Source organism: Haliotis rubra, unplaced genomic scaffold, assembly GCF_003918875.1.
Source record: "Haliotis rubra isolate DU_JTF1 unplaced genomic scaffold, ASM391887v1 Scf270, whole genome shotgun sequence".
Classification (NCBI taxonomy): domain Eukaryota; kingdom Metazoa; phylum Mollusca; class Gastropoda; order Lepetellida; family Haliotidae; genus Haliotis; species Haliotis rubra.
Genome location: NW_025766781.1, coordinates 662,858 through 688,342, shown reverse-complemented (window position 1 = coordinate 688,342; position 25,485 = coordinate 662,858). Strand labels below are relative to the sequence as shown.

At 38.8% G+C, this 25,485-nt stretch overlaps 1 protein-coding gene across 1 annotated transcript in view; it reads left to right on the top strand.

The window, feature by feature from the left end:
• Positions 1-25,485, top strand: part of LOC124280647 (vitamin D3 receptor-like) — a 174,013-nt gene that overhangs the window by 78,442 nt on the left and 70,086 nt on the right.

The window sequence follows — 25,485 nt, the reverse complement described above, 5'->3', positions numbered from 1 at the left end:
TAAGGTGAGACCACATGTATCATGTGTGCTTCGCTGTGGGGAGGACTGAAGTCCAGAAACTCTCAGGAGTACAATGTTTGAAGCCAACTTTTGGTGCCCTGGCTCTGATATCAATATAATATTGTTAAAAACAACATAAAGAACATTCACTCACTCCTCTGGGATGAACCCTTGAACATCAGGGTTAGAAATTGATCTTCAGTAACCCATGCTTGTTGTAAGAGGCAGCTAACGGGATCGGGTTGTCAGGCTCACTGAATTGGTTTGTCAGTATCCCATTTGCTCGATGCTCATGATGTCAACTGGATTGTCCAGACTTAAATATTTACACACCTCCTTCATATAGCTGGAAATTGAGCCAGATCGATGTCATGTTGATCACTGGATTGTCCCATTTACACACTTGCATAGCTGGAAATTGAGTGCGATATAGGTCGATGCTCATGATGTCAATCCCTGGATTGTCCAGACTTAAATATTTACACACCTCCTTCATATAGCTGGAAATTGAGTGCGATATTAAACAATTGTGTAGATCGATGCTCGTGATGTTGATCACTGGATTGTCCAGACTTAAATATTTACACACTTCCTTCATATAGCTGGAAATTGAGTGCGATATTAAACAATTGTGTAGATCGATGCTCGTGATGTCAATCCCTGGATTGTCCAGACTTAAATATTTACACACCTTCTTCATATAGCTGGAAATTGAGTGCGATGTTAAACAATTGCATAGATCAATGCTCGTGATGTTGATCACTGGATTGTCTGGTCCAGACTCGATTATTTACAGGACGCCACCATATAGCTGGAATATTGCTGAGTGCAGCGTAAAACTAAACTCACTCACTCACTCACTCACTCCTCTGGGATGCCCAAGGAACAGCTCTGCATATCGATCTTCATGTCCCTCTCGCCACACCCCATGGAGCCCAAGAAGGAAAAGATAAAATCACAGCATAACAATCTTAGCAAAAGTCGTAATCACAACACACATCAGTATCTCACTTGCAACTCTGGCCTGTAGCCATGACTTAGATTTTCAACTTATCGCTGAAACATATTCATTTCAGCATGATCTCTTATTGTGATACTGATTTAACATGATGGGCTGCTTATTCTGACACCTGACATCCCTGTACGCCCACCTTTCTGACAAGATCAATGGATGTTGTTTTGCTCGTGATTCAGCTTAATTTCCGCTCTGTGCTTTTATTGTAAATAGTTCCAAAAAGAAAATGGTGATCGGGTTACTTTACAGAAGACACATTGTCCTGAATGAGCCAAATCATGAAATTAAATCAGGCGGTACAGACATAAGATATGAAATGTGTAGTTTAATGTTACATTGACAGTGCAGTCATGATTAAATCTGTCATCATTATTCTCAGATGGTTTTATAACAGAGGGGGTTTCTGGTCATTGACTTGTAACAAATTCTTTGTTTTGTAAAGATGTTTAGCTGACACCTGAAACGATGGCCCGTTCACATACCTTATATTGACCTAATTAACACACCTGGAATATTACCTGTTAATTTGTATCGCATCTGGACTTGTTACCTATTTATCAAAATTAGAAAGTTGACCTATTAAGCACACTAGGAATTATTACCTGCTAACTTTTCTCTCACCTGGAATTGTTATCAATTTATCACACATGGAAAGTTGACATATTAAGCGCACTAGGAATTATTACCTGCTAACTTTTCTCTCACCTGGAATTGTTATCAATTTATCACACATGGAAAGTTGACATATTAAGAGCACTAGGAATTATTACCTGTTAATTGGTATCGCACCTGGAGTTATGACTGATTTAGCACATTTAGAATATTGATTGATGCAGAACATCTGGATTCTTTACAAATGTTAATCTGTGTGATTGAGTGAGTAAGGTTTTACGCCACTTTGGGCAATATTCGAGCAATATCACGGCGGGGAACACCAGATATGGGATTCACACATTGTACCTTTGTTGAGAAATTGAACCAGGGTTTTCAGTGTGATGAACGAAAACTTTAACCACTAGGCTACCAAACCATCCCATGTAGTTCACCTGAAATGCTGAAGTACAGTCGAATCTTCTCGTGTCAAACTTCTGGGGACCTTGATAAAACTTTGAGTTGATCAAGGGGGATATTTTTAGTTTGGGGTTCTCAAATGAGTCTAAGAAAACCTGCAATTTAACACATTCACATTTTACACAACAAGGGTAGCTTTTTGAATACATGAAATAGGGTGCCAGTGTGCATTTCTTGGAATATTGTCCAATGACCTGCTGACCTACTGACATACTCACCTACTTGACTCATGGGAATAACAGTTATACAGCAATTGACCTATTTAGCATCCTTGGCCTTTTGACTCAAAGCTAACAAATTAGGTCAACCTGTATGATACTGAGCATGGTACTATGACACAGAGAATGGGAAAAGGATACCTTTGCCTTAAATTACAACCCTACAACTTTATTGAAGTTGACATAGAAACCTTGCCTTGGTGTTAGGTGTACAAAATAATTAGCTTCGGAAGCTACAGCTAATTAAATACTGACAGTTCCAGGTGAACTTTTTTATCATCATATATTTTGTGAAACTTACAAATCTGTAGTAACATGATGTTATCTTCTAATTTCTGTGAATTCGAGTAACCTTTCCAATGTTTTCCTAATAAATACCTATCAAGATCCTGGTTAGAATTGGTCTTTAGCAACCCAGTTTGCCATAAGAGGAGACTAACGGGATCGGGTGGTCAGGCTCGCTGACTTGGTTGACACATGTTATTGTATCCCAGTTGCGTAGGTCGATGCTCATGCTGTTGATCACTGGATTGTCTGATCCAGATCGATTATTTACAGACCGCCGCCATATAGCTGGAATATTGCTGAGTGTGGCGTTAAACAACCAACCAACCAAACCTGATTAAAATACAGTCACTTCATACATGGCCTACCGTCTACACCACGTTTTCAGTTAAGAATTTCATGTTTAATGTCGACCAACAGAACCTTTTTTGTGATTCCTTTTAAATTTGGCAAAGATATATACTTGTCATTAATATCCATGCCCTCAGTAATTCTTAATGATTCTCTTTGATAAATACTGAAATGTCAATTTCCTGAGAATGTCCTCGGCAATATTACAACATGAAAGGTATAAATGTAGCATGATTGATGAAGATTAATACCAAAGCTACAATTATTAAGATTAATCTGTCGATCTTGCGAAACCACTTGTCAGAAGGTTGCTGTTTGTTTTCTGGAGTGATTACAGAAGAAGCGACCATTTTAGAACTTGAAGTGTGACAAGATGATGTTTGATGGGGGAAAAGTCAGGGACCATCTCATAATCAGTCTATATAATATCCAGGGACCGTCTCATAATCAGTCTATATATTTTCCAGGGACCATCTCATAATCAGTCTATATATTTTCCAGGGACCATCTCATAATCAGTCTATATATTTTCCAGGGACCATCTCATAATCAGTCTATATATTTTCCTGTCTAGGGGACTCTTAGTAAAATTGTCTGTCCGAAGCATGAACATGGTGCGCTCCCGCATTCAAGATTGTTACAAAAAAATTTGCTGCAAGTGCAACAAACTCAAAGGATCTCTTATTTTATTTTTGTTATAAACATCGTTCGATATATGCAATTCCACTAAAATATACAGTAAGTGACCAAAACCTCAACAGTTTGTTGTAGCTGTTATTTTGTTATAAATGTGTTCGTTATATGTTACCATTTATAACATAGTGCTTGTGCATGCTTGTTGTTTGTCGTATAGCATTCATTCTGAGGTGAGGTGAGGTGAGGTGAAATTGGGTTTAACGTCATGCTTGAGAATATTTCGCTCATATGACGGCGTGCATGCGTGTGTATGTGTATGTGCGGCTGCTTGTACCAGCCCAGACTGAAGCTGGTTTTATAGTGCTAGCCCACTGAGATACCATGCCGCAGTGAAGCATGAATACCCCACTCAGACACATTATACTGACTCCAAGCCGACCAGTCCTTGTTGTACCCATTAATGCCGAGCGCCAGACAGGGACCAACAAGTACCATATTTTAACGTCTTTTGGTGTGACGCGGTCGGGGATATTCATCCTGAAGCCATATGTTGTATCAATTACACCACAGAAGCCATTGACCTATTTTTGGACTGGAGATGTAACACATGATTATGAAATATGATATTTTGGGTCAGATGGGTTTTACTGTGTTAATTTGATAGGATCTGGTATTTGCTTCAGGTTAACGTTCCTTTAAAATGAATCCAAATCATTGTTGGAGAGCCAGAGCTTAATGTTTAAATGATGGAGAAATGTTTTTGCAATCTTTTCGGGGAAACAAAGTCCCAAATTAATGGAACTAAAATCTACAAATTCAGGGATTATTAGATGGAATTTCTGAATTCTGGAAACCAGGTTGCATGTTTGTGAAATTAGTTTACTTTGAGGCCATGAATGGAGATCCCCCCCCAAATATATTTTGTTCCGTGAAATGGGAGTTTGACTAAAAGAAATAACAGAACCAAAAATGGCTGAGTTTAAATGTTTTCGCGAAGTGTTTTTTCTAATATTTGAACATGAGTAAGTCCTCGAGCGAGCTGATTTCCTTCGATGTAGATTAAAAATGCACAAATGTATGGCAAAAGATTAAGCCTGAGTTAGTTTTGCACATACTCAGAATTTTTCTTGAGATTTGAAAAATCGTCAGTTTTTCTGTAGACATTTTATTATACATTAATGTTCATGAAGAGATAAGCTTTGATTACTAAAGGTGGGTCTCTGTGAAGCCTAACAGCTGTATGTAGAGAATGGAACCATATTCAATAACCAGGCAACCCCACCGGTGGTGGTTATGGGGGCAGGTAGGTAGCAGGCAGGCAGACGTGTAGGCAGGTGTGTAGGCAGATGGATAAGGATAGACCATGACAATATTTTGCTGAATTTTGATGATGTTGTATTGAAACTGTCTGAATGGCTTTTAGAAGTGATACACTTTAAGAATGGAAGTTTACAAATGCTAACTTCGATAATATGAGAACATGTATACTCCATCATGTGAATGAAAGCTTAGAAGCAGATAGTTAGAAAATAACTCACAAGCTACGAGTGATTACGGGAAATATGTCCCTTGTGAAATTAATGTTCACTGTCCCAGAGGTTTAGCAAAGGACTTGAACATTAATTTCACGAGGGACATATTTCCCGTAATCACTCGTACCTCGTGGGACATTCTATTTATTACCCATTCTATAACTAAACCGAGAAACCAGTCTTTATGTACTCAAATCTTCTTATTTAAGTGTTTGCAACTAAATCAGCTAATCTGTATTAATGCGCGGATGAAACCAAACTGCTCAAGCTCAATGGAATCGCATTCGACCCACAATATAGTGCTGTAGAAAAGGGTATGAAAAACAACGCAATTAAAGAGTTTCCAAATTCGTTTGATGGCGATTTTATTAACCACACCCCATGGTAAAGTTTAAGTATATTTTCAACAATCACATATTCAATTTTTAGTCATACATCACAAACGTGTCGATCAAGCCTACTTTAGTCAGACTGTTGTTGGATACAAAACAGCAAAAAACATGTCAATATTTTTTAACGTTAGCATATAAAACTGAAAATCTGCAAGGGAACAATAAAACGCAGGAATGGTGAACTTTTTTTTTAAGGAATCGATACACAATTATGAATGTTTGTCAGCATTTTGCTGAAATGGCCTAGTTTTTGCTCGCGTCAGTGTCCTTGTCAGGAACGATAACTCTAAATTTAGTCTAAGTCCAAGTTGACAACAGTTTTCGTTCACAGACAAAACGTTTTCAATGTCATGGTCAAAAACAGGAACAAACCTATCAAAAGTTTTGTTTTCGCTTGGGAGGTAAATAAAATCATTTTGCAGTAAGTCATTTTTGACACTCTCCGGTAAGTGGGGACTTTGGCAAGATCCCTACTCGCTTGGTATCGTTTCTGGGAACACTTTCAGTCTATACCTTGCGACTTCCATTTCACCATGTTCAGTGTTTATCACATACATGAGAAAGGAATTTAGTGGTTGTATTATTCTTGTTACACGACCAGTAATGTCTCAGTCCACCTTGACCAGGTCATTGTTGTTGACTGCAGTTAACTGGGTAGTCATGTTTATTTACAAAATAGGATTAGGAATTTTTATTAACAAAAAGTAAACAACACCATATTGTTAATGAGGTATGAAATGAAGCATTAAATAAGCATCAAAATCGAAATCCTGTATGTTTTTTTGTTCTGTTTCAAAATCTCGAATCAGTGCGATTACAGCACAGTGTCATTAATGAATCGATGAAATATTATGAATGAACGTAGTAGTGTGAAAGTAGTTCCAGCATCCAATGAAAATGTACAAATATACGATCGACCAATCAACGTCAAGAATCACTAAATTGCACACTGTGCAAATATCAAAAAGATATTACATGGGATCTCCTCACCCGTATACCCATGAAGGTCCAGGTTACAATTGATCTTCAGTAACCCATGCTTGTCGTAAGAGGCGATTGACGGGATCGGGTGGTCAGGCTCGCTGACTTGGTTGACACATGTCATCGGTTCCCAATTGCATAGATCGATGCTCATGCTATTGATCACTGGATTGTCTGGTCCTGACTCGATTTTTTAAAGACTGCCGCCATATAGCTGGAATATTGCTGAGTGCAGCGTGAAAATCAACTCACTCACTCACTCCTCACCCGTATGGGTAATAACTATATGTATACATTAACTAAGCTCTTATATATAATGGATGTGTTATGATACTGTGTATGGTACCAGTCTGGTTTCAAAGGTGAAATGTGGGCTGTGGGGTAGCCTAGTGGTTAAAGCGTTTGCTTGTCATGCCGAAAACTCGGGTTTGATTCCCCACAAGGGTACGATGTGTGAAGCTCATTTCTGGTGTCCCCCGCCGTGATATTGCTGGATTATAGCCAAAAGCGGGGTAAAACCCAACTCACTCACTCACTCACCTACAGGTAAAACTCCTAGTAGAACAAATAGTTCAGGGGGTGATAGAGAGTCGGTACAACCCTTGAACTGAGGGCAAGAACTGACCTGAGTTGGGAAGTCTATATCCTCCTACCTAGCCTTGCTCCAAGGCTATACTGAATGCTGAGCCAATGGATACATAGTAATTCTATCCTTTAAAGAGGCAAGTATAGATTAGCAGACAGTACGGACTGTTAGAGGAATATATATTTTAGAAATTAACATTTACACTATTAATTAGTAACTTAGAAATTGTGCAAGTTTACCTCCAGCCTAGCAGTTCATTTTGTTTTTATAAAAAAGCTTCAATACAAAGAATATGATTGGCTTTTGCTAATTAAAGGTGTGTGCCCTACCATAAATGACGGATCAGCAAGAGGGGAGTCTTCAATCCTCCATATCCGTGAAGATCCGGGTTAGAATTGATCTTCAGTAACCCATGGTTGTTGTAAGAGGCGACTAACGGGATCGGGTGGTCAGACTCGCTGACTTGGTTGTCACATGTCATCGTATCCCAGTTGGGTTGATCAATGATCATGCTGTTGATCACAGGATTGTTTGGTCCAGACTCGATTATTTACAGACAGACGCCATATAGCTGGAGTGCGGCGTTAAAGAAAAACACAACTAACCAACCAATCCTTCTAATCCACACTAAACCGGCACTGATCTGGTTGACACATTTACTAGACACTGTGAAGAGATTGTGATGTTTCAACAGACAATAAATCTTAACAAGCCTAAATTACAGTATTAGCTTAATGCTATTTTGATAAATGGGATGACAGGTTTATGTCTATAAAGTAGATTAAGGCAATGTCTTAAAAAATGTAGACATAATAGTTGTCTCATTGAAAAGTGTGTCTAAGGGATGAATTCTTGTTACCTTAGGCTAGGATTTACCTGGAAACATCTTTTAAACGAAGTAGGCGTAACTTTTACCTTTTTGAATATGTGCAATATAAATATATGGGTTTTATTACTTTAGATTGGCATCTTTCTCAAAGCTATTACTGATCATAGTGAAATCAATGTTTTGTATGTATATGTTCCTTATATCTGAGGGGCGGTGGGGTAGCCTAATGGTTAAAGCGTTGGCTCGTCACGCCGAAGACCCGGGTTCGAATCCCCACATGGGCACAATGTGTGAAGCCCATTTCTGGTGTCCCCCTCTGTGATGTTGCTGGAATATTGCTAAAAGCGGCGTAAAACCAAACTCAGTCAGTCCTTATATCTGAATCCTGACATATCATCCAATTAAAACATTGCTTACACAACGGTCTTGTTTCCTGCTGACTGGGTTCCGTCCTATTGCGCAACTTAGTACAATGACCAGTTCAATATTTTGAGACCAACTCATTCAAATGGATATATAAATAGTAATCAGTTTTATTTGATACATCTATTCACTTGTATATTGCAACGCTACGCTCCTTCTATCCTTGCAAACGCATCGTGCATCGTGGTCTGTCGTACAGCGTGCTCTGACTAACGGAAATCTGGAAATTGAGGAAGTCTCAAAACGAGGCTCGGCAGCTAGAAAAGTTTGGAGGTCTTGTACGGCCTTAATATTATATCCAATCACATTGTACATTACAAACATACACTTAATAAGCGCAAAGAATAAAATATAGAAATAAGATTTTTTTTAAAGTTGAAAAATTAAAATTCATTTGTAAACACCATTTTCTTATGAATCAAGGAATTGGAATTTCGTGTAACCATATTTATGTGTAGTGTCTCTTCTCACTTTTACATGAGAAATTTCGGATCAGCTGAAAAGTAGGTCATTGTCTGAATTGGTTAATGAGACTCATGTTTTGGTTTATGCTATGGTAATAATTAATAATTCAATTTTGTATAAGTGATTAGTCCATGATAATTGATAGGTAATTTCCAGACAAATTAACTATTGGCTTCCCTTTTGTAAGTGTCTACCATTGTGGTCTTAGCAGTTTTGTTTTCACATGTACATATTTACCTAGCTTTTTAGTCGTAGTTCATCTGATGGTTGGTTTGGGTTGGTTTGTTGTTTAACGCCGCACTCAGCAGTATTCCAGATATATGGTGGCGGTCTGTAAATAATCAAGTCTGGACCAGACAATCCAGTGATCAACAGCATGAGCATCGATATACGTATACGATGACATGTGTCACCCAAATCAGTAAGTCTGACCATCCAATCCCGTTAGTCGCCTCTTACGAAAGTATGGGTTGCTGAAGATCAATTCTAACCCGAATCTTCACGGGTCTCATCTGATGGAATAAGATTATACTCCAAATGTTGTGTTTTGCTGCTACCCATTTTCTGCTGGGTGAACAGAGGCAATTTTGAACATTTATTATTTACAGTCTAAGTAAACTTAGTATAGCAATGTTACGAATAATACTGAGTCTGAGTCTAACAAAACGCACATCTCCATGCTTACATCCTGCTCAAAGCACACAATCTGATAATGATTACCCCGGATAACCCAAGCTGCCTGTGAAGCCCCAGAAGGTTAAGTCCCACTACAGTCAGGCCGCATTAGTCTGCTACCCCGATAATCTGATTCCCACGATATCCGAACGGTAGCTAGCTGTAACCAATCTTGTTTTCTATGTAAACTCATTAACTGTTGATTCATTAATCCGGTGTTCACTCTCCAGATCCGGACATTAATTAGCGGTAACGGATTAGCTAATTACACTTGGTTTTGCTTCATTAATCCAGCGGCACATCAAAAAGGTTCGGATAATCCCCTTACCTTGTGAGCACCATTGACTAGAGCTGATCTTCATCAGTAAACTTCAGTGGTAATTGATAAGTGAGGTGACACTTCCAAGTTGAACATGTCGTTAGTATGTGGTTTTCATCAATTAATAGGTCTTACTTTTGCAAACGCAACTGGCACCATCAAAACATGTATACGTTCTTATCTCGGTATGACAAAGGGAAGTAACTCTACTGTAGTGGTGTACATAATGGTTCGTTTCAGTAGTCCGTACATTTCACTATCCAAACATTTTTTATGAAATACGGAAGCGTTCAGATTAACGCGGCCTGACTGTACTTATTTCACAGGGTACCCATTTTCTGCTGGGTGAACTGAGGGCAATTCATTTACAAACTCACTTGTCACGTGTGCTTCGTTGTGGGGCAGGACTGAAGTCCTAGAAACTATCAGGATTTAAGCTGTCAGACACGGTCACCCATTCAAGCACACCACTACAGAAGTTGACATCCATAAATTTCTTCCGCCCTTTACTTTTGAAACCTCTGGTTTGTCACATGTCCGGAAGCAATGAGCTGTTCCAGAATGGGACTCACGAAGATTGATTGACACACACAATGAGATTAGAATGGATTTGTTTCATGATCTCCTCAAAATAATTAACCTTATTATGCTGAATGTAAAGCCTTACCACTATACTGGTACACTGTACTTGGCTTTTCAAATAACACATGCTGCAAAAATGTTTGGGAAATTTTCAATACATTGGATGTAAAAGATATAACAGTTCCCTAATTCTATATATATGTTACCCTGGTAATCTTCTGTTGACACAGAGCTCTACACAAAAACTGTTCATTCACATATAATGCCTCCCTCGAAATTGACAAAATGGCAGAAACACGAAAGTGATATTTCACTTGTATGTTCTCCCCTGTATCCATGACAACAGAATGGCGGTGTATGGCGTAATATTTACTCAGTAAATAGGAAATAAAATCTGCTTTTCAATCTGTGTAAAATACTCAACTATTTTATGCTGTCACAAGTGGTTTACCAATACACGGCACTACAATAAACTCACTTGATGTTTTATGTTTTTGGTGGAGTATTATTCTAGTCTACAGTGACTATGGTTGATAAACATGCCTTCATTGGTACTGTGGTATGCTTGTCAATGGTAAAGTGAGGAAATATTGCTTTCTGCAAAAATGCCTTGTCACATTGATATGATGTACTGTACTGTACTTGTGACTCACTCACTCAAGGAAAGACCGCTTTCTGAACAAATGCCTTGTCACATTGATGTACTGTACCGTATTATTTGCTCTGACACTCGAGAAAAGACCGCTTTCTGAAAAAAGGCTTGTCACATTGATGTAATTGATGTACCATGCCATGCCATTCACTCACTCACTCACTCACTCACTCACTCGGAAAGACTGCTTTCTGAAACAAGGCCCTGGCTGTACTACAAACATATTGCTATGATGTATTAAGACACTCTCACTTGAAGCCCCACTAGAATAGGATTAAGTACCAGGGCCCCATTCCTCAAAGCGATCGTAGCGCTAAGGTGATCGTAACTCCCATACTTTAACAAAGACTTACGACTGTCGTAGCACTACGATCGCTTTGAGGAACGGGACCCAGGCACCTAGTCTGGCTAGAAACCCCACTAGGAGATAACAGCATATGATATACATAATCTGACTTGGGATCTCCACAGGGCAAGTGATGGATGCAGTGCAGAGGACAGTGCAGCAAAGAAACCATCATCTGTCCAGACACTCAGTACCATTTGAAGACAATTGTCTGGAAACTGTATGTGCAGTGGTCAAAGTGCACATCAGTACAACCAAATAAAGTCCTTCATTACACAGAGCGACAAACTGAGTCCTCCTGTGTTAAATCGGTGTTTAAAACTCCCAAAATTCCAAGCCAGACAGCCGGACTGGTAACTTTAAAAAATTACCAGTTCAGATACAAACTATCCTGTCCGGTTTCCAACAATGAAAAAAAAAATCAGCTTTCTGAATACTTTATTGTGTGTAGGCATCGCAATGAACAACATAGCACCAACAGGATAATGCACAGAGTATAGGTAAACTGAAAGTACATGTGTTGTGATTGGTTATCGTAAAATAAACTGTCCAATCGTAAATAGGTTAACATAATTATCATAATACCTTAAACACCTCAAACTGACGACAAGAGATCCTGTGTGATATTATGAAATATTTACTGTTAGGGGTAAAAACATCTACCAGACTACCGGACAGGCTACTTTTGAAGTTTGACCATCCAAGATGAAAATAGACCGTTCCGGACGGTCGGGCAGGCGGGAATTTTAAACGCTGGTAAAATACCTCCTCATACAGTAGCATTGGCCCCCAGGAATGTATAATCCAGGTTCCAGGAGAGAGTGAGTGAGTGGGTTGGGTTTTACCCCGCTTATAGCAATATAAAGTTCGAGGATCTCCATGCTTCTTAATGTATCAGGAGTGGTAGGGTAGCCTTCTGGTTAAAGTGGCTGCTGAGACAGGCTGAAGACCTGGGTTTGATTCCCCACTTGGGTACAATGTGTGAAGCTCATTTCTTGTGTCCCCAGTCGTGATACTGCTTGAATATTGCTAAAAGCAGCATAAAACTGAACTCACTCACTCAGATGAGTAGATTTCTGTCAGATTTTTTGGTCATTTTGGATCAAAGTTACCTTGCTGATATTTAGCAATAATCGATGGTCCTAGCAATCAGTCTTCATATGACCACAGGACCAACGAACAAGGTTATGGATGAGCATCACATGATGTAGATTCCCTATTTCATCCAGGATCTAGGCCACTGATCAGTGTCCATCGGGGACTGCCCAATCACTTGTAGGTCAAGGAACAAGCAAGAAATTAATGCAGTAATGAAAACCATTCAGCTCATGTGAGCAGCCATGCAGATAGATAGAGGGCTAATCACAATGAGGCAGACAAAGTCAGAGCTAGGCAGAATGAGGTGTAGAAGTAACAACAACCAGTCCTTGCTGACTTTCATCAAAGAGTGAATTGCAAGTGCACAACAGCATACCTGTCAACTCTCAAACATCGTGCGTGAGATTCAAACATTTTACCAGAATGTCACACACGTAATACCTCTCTAAAGTCATGTATATTTATCCCCCGCAACGCGTTTTGCGGGGGATATTAAAATGGACTCCGTCTGTCCGTGCACATTTGTCTTTTCCGGAGCTGAACTCTAAAACCGTTAACTATTTCTTCACCAAACTTGGCACATAGATAGATCTGGTGGTGTACTTGTGCCTTTTGGTAGTTTTGGAATTGTGAATAAAATATTTTTGGTGTTTCCATGGCAACAAGTTTGACTTAGACTGAAATTGGTGGTAGTGTTCTTTTCCGGAGCTGAACTCTAAAACGGTTCACTATTTCCCACCAAACTTGGCACACAGATTGGTTTGGTGGTGTACTGGTGCCTGTTGGTAGTGAATGAATTAAATATTTTTGGCATTTCCATACTGACAAAGTTGACTTCTGTTGAAATTGGTGGTTGAACTCTTTTCCGAGCTGAACTCTAAAACCGCTTCACTATTTCTTCACCAAACTTGGCACATAGATAGATCTGGTGGTGTACTGGTGCCTTTTGGTAGTTTTTGAATTCTGAATAAAATATTTTCGGTTTATATGGCAGTCATTTGACTTAGCCTGAAATTGGTGGTAGTGCTCTTTTCCGGAGCTGAACTCTAAAACCGTTTCACTATTTCTTCACCAAACTTGGCACATAGATAGATCTGGTGGTGTACTGGTGCCTTTTGGTAGTTTTGGAATTCTGAATAAAATATTTTGGCTTTTCCATGGCAACAAGTTTGACTTAGCCTGAAATTGGTGGTAGTACTCTTTTCCGGAGCTGAACTCTAAAACCGTTCACTATTTCTTCACCAAGCTTGGCACATAGATAGATCTGGTGGTGTACTGGTGCCTTTTGGTAGTTTTGGAATTGTGAATAAAATATTTTTGGCTTTTCCGTGGCAACAAGTTTGACATAGACTGAAATTGGTGATAGTGCTCCTTTCTGGAGCAGAACTTTAAAAAACCTTTCAATACTCTCCTTCGACTTTTCTATATACACACCTAAGTATTTGACATAATCATAACTCGTAGACATAATCATGAAGAGTATTTTGCCATTGTGGGGGATATTGATGACTTTGTCTTCTTGTTGAATTTGTTTTATAAACTAGCACCAAATGACATAAAAATCATCTTTAAATAACCTGCTGAGACATCAGGCTGAAGACCTGGGTTGGATTCCCCACATGGGCACATTGTGTGAAGCTCATTTCTGGTGTCCCCCGCCGTGATATTGCTAGAATATTGCTAAAAGCTGTGTAAAACTCAACTCATGCGCTCACTCTGAATGTATCAGTTATGTTGCTAAGGCTATGTTGGTTAAGAAATCATGGCGTGGACGGAAATGGAAGGCTTGCCTATATATATTGCTTTGACTATTTTAGGATGGTTCTGTATTCCCTGATGTGTTTTTTTGTGTCAGCACAGATTGTTTGGTCTCAGCAGGATTTGACCTTGACTTGGAGACAGGTTCTATTGAGCTGTTTGTATAATCATTGATACACTGCAGCCATCTACTGTCTCCATCTTGGGATTTGTCGGTGGAGGAGATTTAGTTTGACGCTGATGGCAATGAATCTGATGGTATTGAAGACAATGATGGCATGGGTGGTGTTGACAGTGTTGATGGTGGTGGCCATATTGAATCTGGTGATGAAGACAATGGTGATAAGTGGTGGTGGAAGTGATGATGCTTATGATGATGATGCTTATGATGATGATTTTATAATGACTCTATAATGGTAATAGTGATGAAGTCAGTGGTGATGATAAGTGGTGGTCTAGACGACGATGGGGATGATGATGATCATCATCATCATCATACTTTATGTAATCACCATTATCTTCATTACAAATATTACCAGTCACTATTAATCATCATCACCATCATCATCATGATAATGATTTTTTGTGACTAATGATATATGTAATGAAAACAGTGGTGATAATGTAAACTGGTGAAGATGTAACAAAGGTTTCACGTCTTGAATCAGTAATGACGATTTCTTTTGTTTATGAGATTTACTGTCTGTACAATCCAGGATATGATGATCCCACACAGTAGAGATAGGATAACAACCCTAAAATGATGAATAAAAGTTACCTTAAATTGCGGGTTTTCAGCTATAAGTATCTGTAAGTAAACAAACATATCATTGCATCTAGCATCTTCATTTTGCGATGAGTGTTATTTTATCTAAGTATATATTTACACATTACAATCATACATTATTATTATTATAGGATATTTATATAGCGCACATATCATGGCAACTAGTGCTTGCTCAAGGGATTGGTATTTTTTCCCTCGATCATTGGATGTCTAATCTCAACGGCACAGCGTATTATCAATCTCAACTCCCTGAGGAGTATACAACTCTTGCAGCCACTAGGGGCACCGAGTTATTGTGGCTTTCTCATCCTAACGAGGTACCCATTTACAGCTGGGTGGACTGGGACACGTAGTCACAGTAATTTGTCCAAGTTTACTGCACGTTGCTGTACCCCCAACTAGGTGTTTGCAGGTATTCATGTGGCCACCATCTCCCAGTCATATACCAATGGATTCGTGGGATCTTTTAAGTGCACAGGGTTGTGTACTGTACACTAGGGGTTGTGACAACACTGAAAGAGTCTGCACACAAAGTTGACTCCAAGGTTTTTACACCCGGTCACAGGTGGGCTTGATCCCGACACCTCAACCTTGCTGGATCACTAGCCTGGCGCCTTAGCCAGCTCGCCCACCCTGCCCCTACATGACAGACACCAGTATGCTGTTACTGATACAGTGAGTGAGTGAGTTTAGTTTTACGCCACTTTTAATGATAATAAGTCATCTTCTATAGCGCACATTATTCAAACACCAAGTGATTGCTCGCGGCGCTTAATCAGAATCTGATTATTATTACCCCGGATAACCCAAGCTGTCTGTGAGGCACTAGAAGGTTATAGTCACATGACTTTATCCAACCGGGTACCCATTTTCTGCTGGGTGACCAGAGGCAATTTTGAACAAACTCACTTGCCTAAGGTGAGACCACATGTATCACATGTGCTTCGTTGTGGGGTAGGACTGAAGTCCTAGAAACTCTCAGGTGTCAAGCTGCCAAACACGGTCACCCATCTATGGACTGTCCGACCTCGACCTTGCTTAACTTCAACTGATTCGTGACCTGAGCTCTGTGCACAGGACCACACGCCACCACCACAATAGCAATATGCCAACAACATCACTGCAGGGGACACCAGAAATGACCTTCACACATTGTGCCCATGTGGGGAATCAAACCCAGCTCTTCAGCATGACAAGCGAACGCTTTATCCAGTAGGCTACCCACCGCCCCTGTTACTGATACAAATCCTATATGTAAAATAAAATACACATCAAGATCGTAACATATACAAATAAAAGTCGGTACATAAATACTTATAATCCTCATCCCAGGGACATGGGTACCCAGCAACGAAAGTGTGCCTCCAATGGCTAATTATAGAATGGAATATCTAAGCATTATATATATTACACACACACATGCTCGCACACAGTAATGCATACCTAATACATGCCCTGCCTTGGTACACATTAATGCACATCACAGAATTATGTATATAATAATTCACCAACTTATTCAAGACTAGTGTACTGAAATACTATGAAACATTCTAACTAATTCATATTCAACTGGTTACTGGAGTTATTTATCACAACATACCAGTGTATCATGACGTTAAGTATATAGTTTGCATATGTTGTAGATGACATTACAGAATGTTCAGTTTTATAGACATACAGTTAAAATGATAAATGTGGTGGTGTGTGGCCCTGTAGAGCTCGGGTAAAAAATCAGGTGAAGTTAAGCAATGTTGGGCGTTGAGACTCCTTGGCTGGGTGACCATGTGTGGCAGCTTGACTCCTGAGAATTTCTAGGACTTCAGTCCTGCCCCACAATGAAGCACTTGCGATACGTGTGGCAAGCCAGTTTGCTCAAAACTGCCTCTGTTCACCCAGCAGTGAATGGGTACCCGGTGGGATAAGTCATGAGACTATTAACCTTTTATCAACCAGGAACATGAATCCCGATTCTCCACTACAGGACCACTCTCTTGGAGCCGGGCTGGACCAAGAGTTTCCTTATTAAGCTATTACCCTGAAAGGAAATGTCGGCGTGCTTATATTATGATAAGGGTCTTGGGTCCAAGTGAGGGTACTGGTGAAACCCCTTATCTTACTGGCGTGCTGGCCTGCTTGGGGGAATTAGCTCAGCAAAGAGTCCGAAGTCACAAGAAGCTAATTACAATTTTATTAACAAAACAAAAATAACATGGGGTGGCCACAGAGAGTCGGTACAACCCTTTGGGCTGAGGGCTAGAGATGACTTGTGTTGGGAGTCTCAACCCTACTGACAAAAAATCAGAGTTGGTGACTATTTATCTAAAATTGAAACAAGGAAGAGATTATGATTGGTTGACTGATACAAAATGGGTGTGCCCTATAAAAGCCAATGAAATACAGAATATACAAATTTGGGTGTGTCCTACAAATGAAATGACCAGACAAGGGGAATAAATAATCCTGCTAATCCTATTTCAACTGGCACTAATTGTGTTGACACATGTCCTGGATGCTTTCTAATTTACTGGCACTAATTGTGCTGACATGTTGCTTGGATGGTTATGGTGTTACAATAGATGGCTTAATGACCCTAATTTGAAGTGTTTGCACAATATATTTTAATGTAGGTAATGACATGTTTACTTTATCAAAGCAGTTCATTAAATCGTCTAGTCATAACGTTTGTCTTTTGAGTCCTTGAAATCTAGGCTAGGATTTATCTTGAACATCTGTGAAATTGTGCAGCTGTAACTTATACCTTTTTCAATTGTATGTCTGTGAGATGAGTTTTACTACTTTTGACTTTAGTCTTTCTCTAAGCTATTATTGATACATGATGAAACTAAAGTTCTATATTTATATTTTCCTAATATCTGAATACAGATATATCGCTTGTAGTGGTTGTAATTAAAAATGAATTTTCGTATGAATTATTATTCCATGATAGTTAGAGCAAAGATTAGCACGGAAATTATAACACATCAGTTCATTGATTGAGAGTAATCCGGTAATTCTTGTCCGAAATACACCGGTAGGCATTAAAATAGCCTTATGACTTTTTGACCTTTACCTTGTCAGGGAAGGATCTAATTCTAATTATTTTAAAGTTTCTCATAAATTTCTCAGTTGATGTCTCAATGGATGTTTTAATAGTTGTAGACCTTTTTAATTGGAACATTTAAGAGAGCTTTTTAGTGAAAGCTGTTTTCTAGTGATTTAGGAAAGATTTCAACGCAACCCATATTTTTTTTAATCATTAAATTACTAAGAATATACGCCTATGTGCTTTTATAAACAGCCTATACCTAACCCTAAACCCTAAACCTAACCCTAAAATCTAACCCCAAACCTAACCCTAAACCCTCGAAATAATCCTAGTGAATAAAATACATTTCAAGCAGGGGTTATGGGTGGAACTCTTACCTTGATTTACAGGTCTGTCATAATGAAAGTTCACTTGTTCTAGGTTTGCACAGTTTAGGGACAGATACTGCCCTGGATATTGCTGGAATGGTGTGACAATGTGTGGCACCTTGACTCCTGAGAGTTTCTAGGACTATAGTCCTGCCCCACAATGAAGCACATGTGATATATGTGGTCTCACCTTAGGCAAGTGAGTTTGTTCCAAATTGCCTCAGTTCACCCAGCAGAAAATGGGTACCCGGTGGGATAAGGCATGTGACTATTAACCTTCTAGCACTTCACAAGCAGCTTGGGTTATCCAGGGTAAAATGATCAGATTGTGCACTTTGAGCAGGATGAAAGCCTGGAAAAGGCACGATATAAATAATAAAGAATAAATAAATAGTTTTAGTTGGACAAAAACACCGCACCCTAACCTACTTATGATAAATACAAAAGACATCAAAATGAACTTACCCCAAGAAGTGCAGTGCTATGCAAGTCAGGCAGCAGTGACAGAGAAGAAATGTTGAAGTATGTAAAACTCCAGATCTGGCCACATGTTACAGAAACAATAGAAGTAATCACTGGCCAAGCCCTGGCTTGACGAGGTAGCTGGAGACAAAGAGAACCCAATGCCAGCTTACATAACTACTTTCCCTAGGGATTAGTAGAGAGGTCTTGGGTTAGTTTTAAGAGTTTTATGTCTTACCTAACTAAATTATCTACCTGAGTAAATGCATACTTAAAATACACAATATTTACATTGTGTTACAAAGACAATGGAGATGCTGCTGCTGCTGCTGGTGATGATGATGATGATGATGATGATGATGATGATGATGAAAGCAATGGTGTTTTAATGGCGGCAGTGTAGGCAATGATGGTGGTGCAACTGAGAATAAAGTCAGGAACTTGAAAAACAACATCCAGCTATTTCCTCAAGTGGACAAGTGATGTTTTCATTTCCTTCATCAGTAACAAGAATAATGTTCATGTCAACTGGTCTCAGTTTCTTAACCTCCTCAGTCAGTTCTTACCTCCTCTGTCAGAGGAATTATAAGGCTATACATTACAAGAGGGCCTTTAATCGACTAGGAACCTGAGACACGAGTCTCCACTGTGGGACCGCTCTCTTGGAGCCGTGCTGGACCAAGAGTTTCCTTATTAAGCTATTACCCTGAAAGGAAATGTCGGCATGCTTAGAGCGAAGATTAGCACGGAAATTATCACACATCAGTTCATTGATTGAGAGTAATCCGGTAATTCTTGTCCGAAATACACCGGTAGGCATTAAAATAGCCTTATGACTTTTTAACCTTTACCTTGTCAGGGAAGGAAATTCGTTTCTGATTATTTTAAAGGTTCTCATAAATTTCTCAGTTGATGTTTTGGTGGTGGTAGACCTTTTTAATTGGAACATTTAAGAGAGCTTTTAGAGAAAGCTGTTTTCTAGTGATTTACTGGTCTGTCATAATGAAAGTTCACTTGTTTGCACAGTTTAGGGACAGATACTGTCCTGGATATTGCTGGAATGTCTTTATTATGGTGTTAGGGGTCGATGTTGGAAGCTGAAGGTGTGATTAAGGCCGTGAGTCCTTCAACAGAACCCTCTGGAAACTATTGAAAGAGTTCATATTGATGGGAATAGGAAGAGGTTAAAGCATCCACTGTTGCTGGAATATTGCTAAAAGCGTCATTGAACCCAACTCACTCACTCACTCAAACACAATGAAGTTTTGAACTTGTAAAATTCACTTGTATGACTTGTAGGTTGTGGAAACAGGTTTAAGAGGAGGACAGAGTTGATTTTTGGCACTGGTTGTAAAGAAAATGCTATTGTGATGATGACGATGATGATGATGATGACGATGATGATGGTGATGATGATGATGATGATGATGGGTAGTGTTGGTGACAATGAATCTGATATGAGACCATTATAAGTGTTGGTGACAATGAGTCTGATATGAGACCATTATAAGAAGTGTTGGTGACAATGAATCTGATATAAAGACCATATGGTCTCATGTCAGATTTGGGGAAGCGGATCTTGATGGCGTAGTGGTTAAAGCGTTAGATTCGATCCGCCCGAAGACCGGGTTCGATTCCCCATATGGGTACAATATGTGAAACCCATTTCTGGTGTCCCCCGCTGTGATATAGTTCGAATATTGCTAAAAGAGGCGTAGAACTAAACTCACTCACTCACTCACTCATATCAGATTCCAGCCCCCGTTCAGGTCCCACACAGCCGCCTTTCAGGTCCAAAAAATTGATTTGTAGGTTATTTAAAGATGATTTTTATGTCATTTGGTGCTAGTGTATGGAAAAAAATCAGTAATGCATGACTCTAGAGAGGTAATACGTGTGTGACATTGAAGTAAAATGTGTGAATCTCACACATGATGCTTGAGATAAATTTAAGCATTTGATAAGATAAATTCGCTGTGGCATCATGATTCAGAGTGTACAGGGTTTTATGTGTCCCTCGTTAGGTTTTATCCACTTCACCTCCAGCTCGGCAGATAAAACCTAACATGGGACGAAAAATAAAACTGTCATGCATGATGTGTATATGTTTCACTCATCACAATGCTACACCTTATATTATTGATCTTTTCAGCCTACTGATTAGAAATCAGAACACTGTTCAGGAACGCTGTTCAGGAACGCAGGGCATGTTTTTGTGCTGATGGACTTTCATGATGTCACAGCCACGTAAACTGAATTGAGTCAGTGTGTCACATTTGTTTTATTTCACGGGAACCATTTGTCATTTTCTTCGTCAGACAGATGAACACAGGATGACTTAATGTGTACAATGAAACTGTGACAATGCCTGTAAATTGAATAATTGGATTGAGTGGTTAATACAAATCTCAAAATACAAGCACAAGCCCTCGATATGCATACTTAGATGCCCATTTGCATGCAAACATATCAGCAAGTGCTCCAGCACCCATGCACACAGATCGATGTATGCATGCACGCATAAAATTGTTGAACTAGGTCCTATGCTATAAATACAGTAGGGCAGTGGAGTAGCCTAGTGGTTAAGACGTTTGCTCATCACAAAGACCTGGGGCTAAACTCACCCCCACTCACTATAAATACAGTGCACCGTGATTGTTTCCAATCTGTACCTATGAGGGGCGGTGGGGTAGGCTAGTGGTTAAAGTGTTCGTTCGTCACACGGAAGGCACGGGTTCAATTCCCCACATGGCTGTATGTGTGAAGCCAATAGTTGGTGTCCTCTGCTGTGATGTTGCTGAAATATTGCTAAAAGCAGTGTAAAAACATACTCTCTCACTGTACTGTATGTAATGGACCTTGGTGCATGTGTCCACAGATTTCACTGACCTGCTATTTTGAGGTGGCCTGTATTCTGACATTGGAGCTGACATCAAAGGTGTTAAATGGATCCTGCTTAGTGTAATTAAATCATGCGCTGACCCCCTTCCTCCACTTGTGAGCTTCATGAAGCTACTAGCATTAATATAGTTGTCATTGTTTCCTGGTTTGTAGACTAAGGCTTAGTCTCTGAATATATTTAATTTTGATAGTAACAAACAAGCCCATTTATATTGAAAAGGAGCCCTAGGGAGACCAGAGATTCCTGAACCTGAGGAAATCTAGACTTGCTTTATTTAGGGCTTTAGCACTGTAGAGAGGGCTTGGCAGTAGGGAAATTAATGTGGTTCAGGGACTGTGAGACAGACTACCTGGTTTGCAACAGGGCATGGAATGTATACTGAGGAGTCTCAGCTCTGTTGACATAAACAGGAAATAGTGTACAGATCTATACCAAAGTTAAATGTTGTGATTGTATGCGAACTGAATGAAACTATCGCCCGCATCTGTCAAAGACAAACAGATGTTATATATTCGGATCCACACTGCAGTAAACATTTTTGTCATTACAATTAATAAAACACTGATTACATATTTCTTGGAGAAAAAAGTTGTTAGGAAGACAGTATTACTTCTTAGTTGTGAGGAACATGGTTGCTCTGTGTCATTATGGCAGGAGCATGTTAGACTTTTCAAATGCCTCTAGTGATTCATTTATGGTTTTGTCAATGTTGATAGGAATCGCATAATACAATTTGTATTCCTAATATATGATATAAATGATACGGAAACACACTCGGTTAATAATCTCTATGTATATAACTTGATCATAGTTGTTAGAAATACTGAAGAACTTTGCCTTGACTGTTAGGAATATAGAAGAAATTTGTCATAGTTATAAGTAATAAAAATTGATTGAAAGCTAAGTATTGTCTGAGATTATGAATGTCATTGAATGTCATGTTCTGTCACCATGGTTATGTATATGTCATGTTTTGTATTCAAAATGAACAATAGCCTTCAGGCCAGAAGGCGGTAGGGGACAAAAAATCACCAGTGAAAGTAATATTCCTTTTAAATACTAAAAGTATTTTACTTGGCAATTTCTGTAGTGTTTATGAGGCCAAACAAAATCTAAAAAACCTTTTGGGGTAAGTTTACATTTTTGGCCCAAAAACCACATTAGGATTTTATTATACCCCGCCACGAAGTAAAGGGTATATAGCGCCATTCTGTCCTTCCGTTACCACACATGTTAATCATTACCCATTGATGTGCCTTTTGCTATTTTGAAGTTTTTCAGAATTTGTTTTGTTGTTGTTTCCATGGAAACACGACTTAGTGCCAAATGTGTTTGATGGTTTTGTCCATAGCATATCTCTTGATATGATATCATTACCCATTGATGTGCCTTTTGCTATTTTAATTAAAATTTTTCAGAATTTGTTTTGTTGTTGTTTCCATGGAAACTTGACTTGGTGCAAAATGTGTTTGATGGTTACCTGGCCACAGCATATCATCGAAACTATACATGCTACTAGGTTCACCAAACTTAATACACAAGTTAATCATGTACAGATATGCCATGTGCTATTTATTTGCAAAATGTGATTATTCAAAGTGTGATGTTAACTTTTCACTTTTCATCGTCTTTCTTCGTGTCATATGTACCAGTATGTGGTTTATTCTCTTTATCTAGATTCATTGTGTGCAACATGAGACAGTCAAGTTCGATTGTATAAAAAAATAATGTTTCCATAAATTATTACTGTAATCAGTACATGGCAAAACTATTATCTAACATGTATATAAAGTTTAGTAGAGTCAAGGAGAAAGTCTTGTGAGCTGCTGATCCTTGTCACATTATATATATCAATATCAGTCATTTCCATGTCCCAAAAGTGGGAAGCGGGGGTATGTGAGCTGTGCTCACTTCTACACTTGTTTTTTGAGCAGGGAGAATTTCTTTCTTTCTTTTTTTTATTATTCTTGAAAAAAATATAACCAGCGGATCTGTAAAACAAGAAATAAAAACAAGCGATAAAACCAGTAACAAATAAAGACAATATCAATTGGTGTTGTTGCTGACAGCGATGTATGTAAATGACTTTGTTGTCGATTGAGATCTTGATGTCGCAGTGGCTTACTAATCACATGACAGTAAACTTGGGGTCATGATATATCATTTCATTAAACTGTCAAAGAAACAAGCCTTGCCTGTGGGTCTGTTACAATAAACGTCGGTGCAAATAAGTCCTTTATACTGTTTGAACACAGTGAACAAGAAAATAGTGTCTTATGGCACGAGATGGTCTGTAAGGGAGGTCTTTTACTTTTTATAATTTACTCTAACAATATTTATTTTCAAAACATAAAAGTAACCAGAATATATTTGCAAATTTATTTTATTTATTAATTTTTTTTATAGAAATTGCCTTGCATTATTAACTACAGTCCGGTGGAAAAAATCAGATAATCTTTAACTTTTTAGTAGTTTACAGCTATCAAGCATTAGGGGCGGTGGGGTAGCCTAGTGGTTAAACGTTTGCTTGTCAAGCTAAGACCTGAGTTCGATTCCCCACTTGAGTACAATGTGTGAAGCCTATTTCTGGTATCCCCTGCTGTGATGTTGCTGTAATATTGCTAAAAGTGGCGTAAAACCATACTCAGTCACTCACTCACGATGTTCATGAATCTTGTTTGTGAAGTATATTATGGACTGTCAGTTGGACTTAAAATCTATGACAATTCAATTGGGTTGATCTTCTTCCTCCTCTCTATCAGCTCTTGTTACCATCACAGGATGATTACATTAACAAATATAATGTTATTATATCTAAAAGTAACATCAAATTGTCCTTGTTGATTAACACTTATTCATATCAGAGTCCATAAGTCACAATAATTCTCCTACAAACTCATTATACAGTACCATGGGATTTTAGATACAGCAGACTTAAAATGAAGAGATTCTTTGGCATCCATTTTTTATATCTTGAAACACTCAAATGATCTATTTTCATTTAATGAAGTTCATGAACAGATTTTTGGGAACCAAGTTTTATATCTTGAAACACCAAATTGATCTATTTCCATTTCAGAGACATACTGTTAGTATGCAAGCAGAAAAAATGTGAAATTGATAGACAAATGAGGTATCAACTTCTGCCCTTGTTTTCCTCGATGTTGTCAGGTACAATGAGCGAGAATCGAACTGACAGGATTATCTCGAAGTCAAGTATTGATTTTTCCGATGGTCCTTCCTTCCGGTGACCACTAATATCATCCATACTCCCACTGACCAACAATTCCCTGGCTGACCCACTGCTGAGGCAGTAATGGAAGTGCACAGATGGTCACTCTGTGGATGGTCAGGCTGTTGATGGTGAAGCCCTGATTCAGCCTGTCATTCAGTGCCATCGGTTCCTGCTGGGGAGTCAGTTAGGTCAGATGATGCTCTTGTAGAGGATCTGACCCACTTTAGTTTGCAGCTCTGGATCATGTTCTTTCAAACCGATTCTGACTTTTATGGATATAAATTCCAGAAAACTATGGAGAAATCTGACGAGAAGGTATTGTCAGTACTTTTGTTCTAATTATTATTTTCTTTTTATGATTAATGGTTCCAGTTTTAAGAAATTGATCTGTGATTGATTATTTACCAATTATTTTGGGAGTTTACTGGGAAGGTGAGATTGGGTATCTTATGTATAAATCAGAAACAAAAA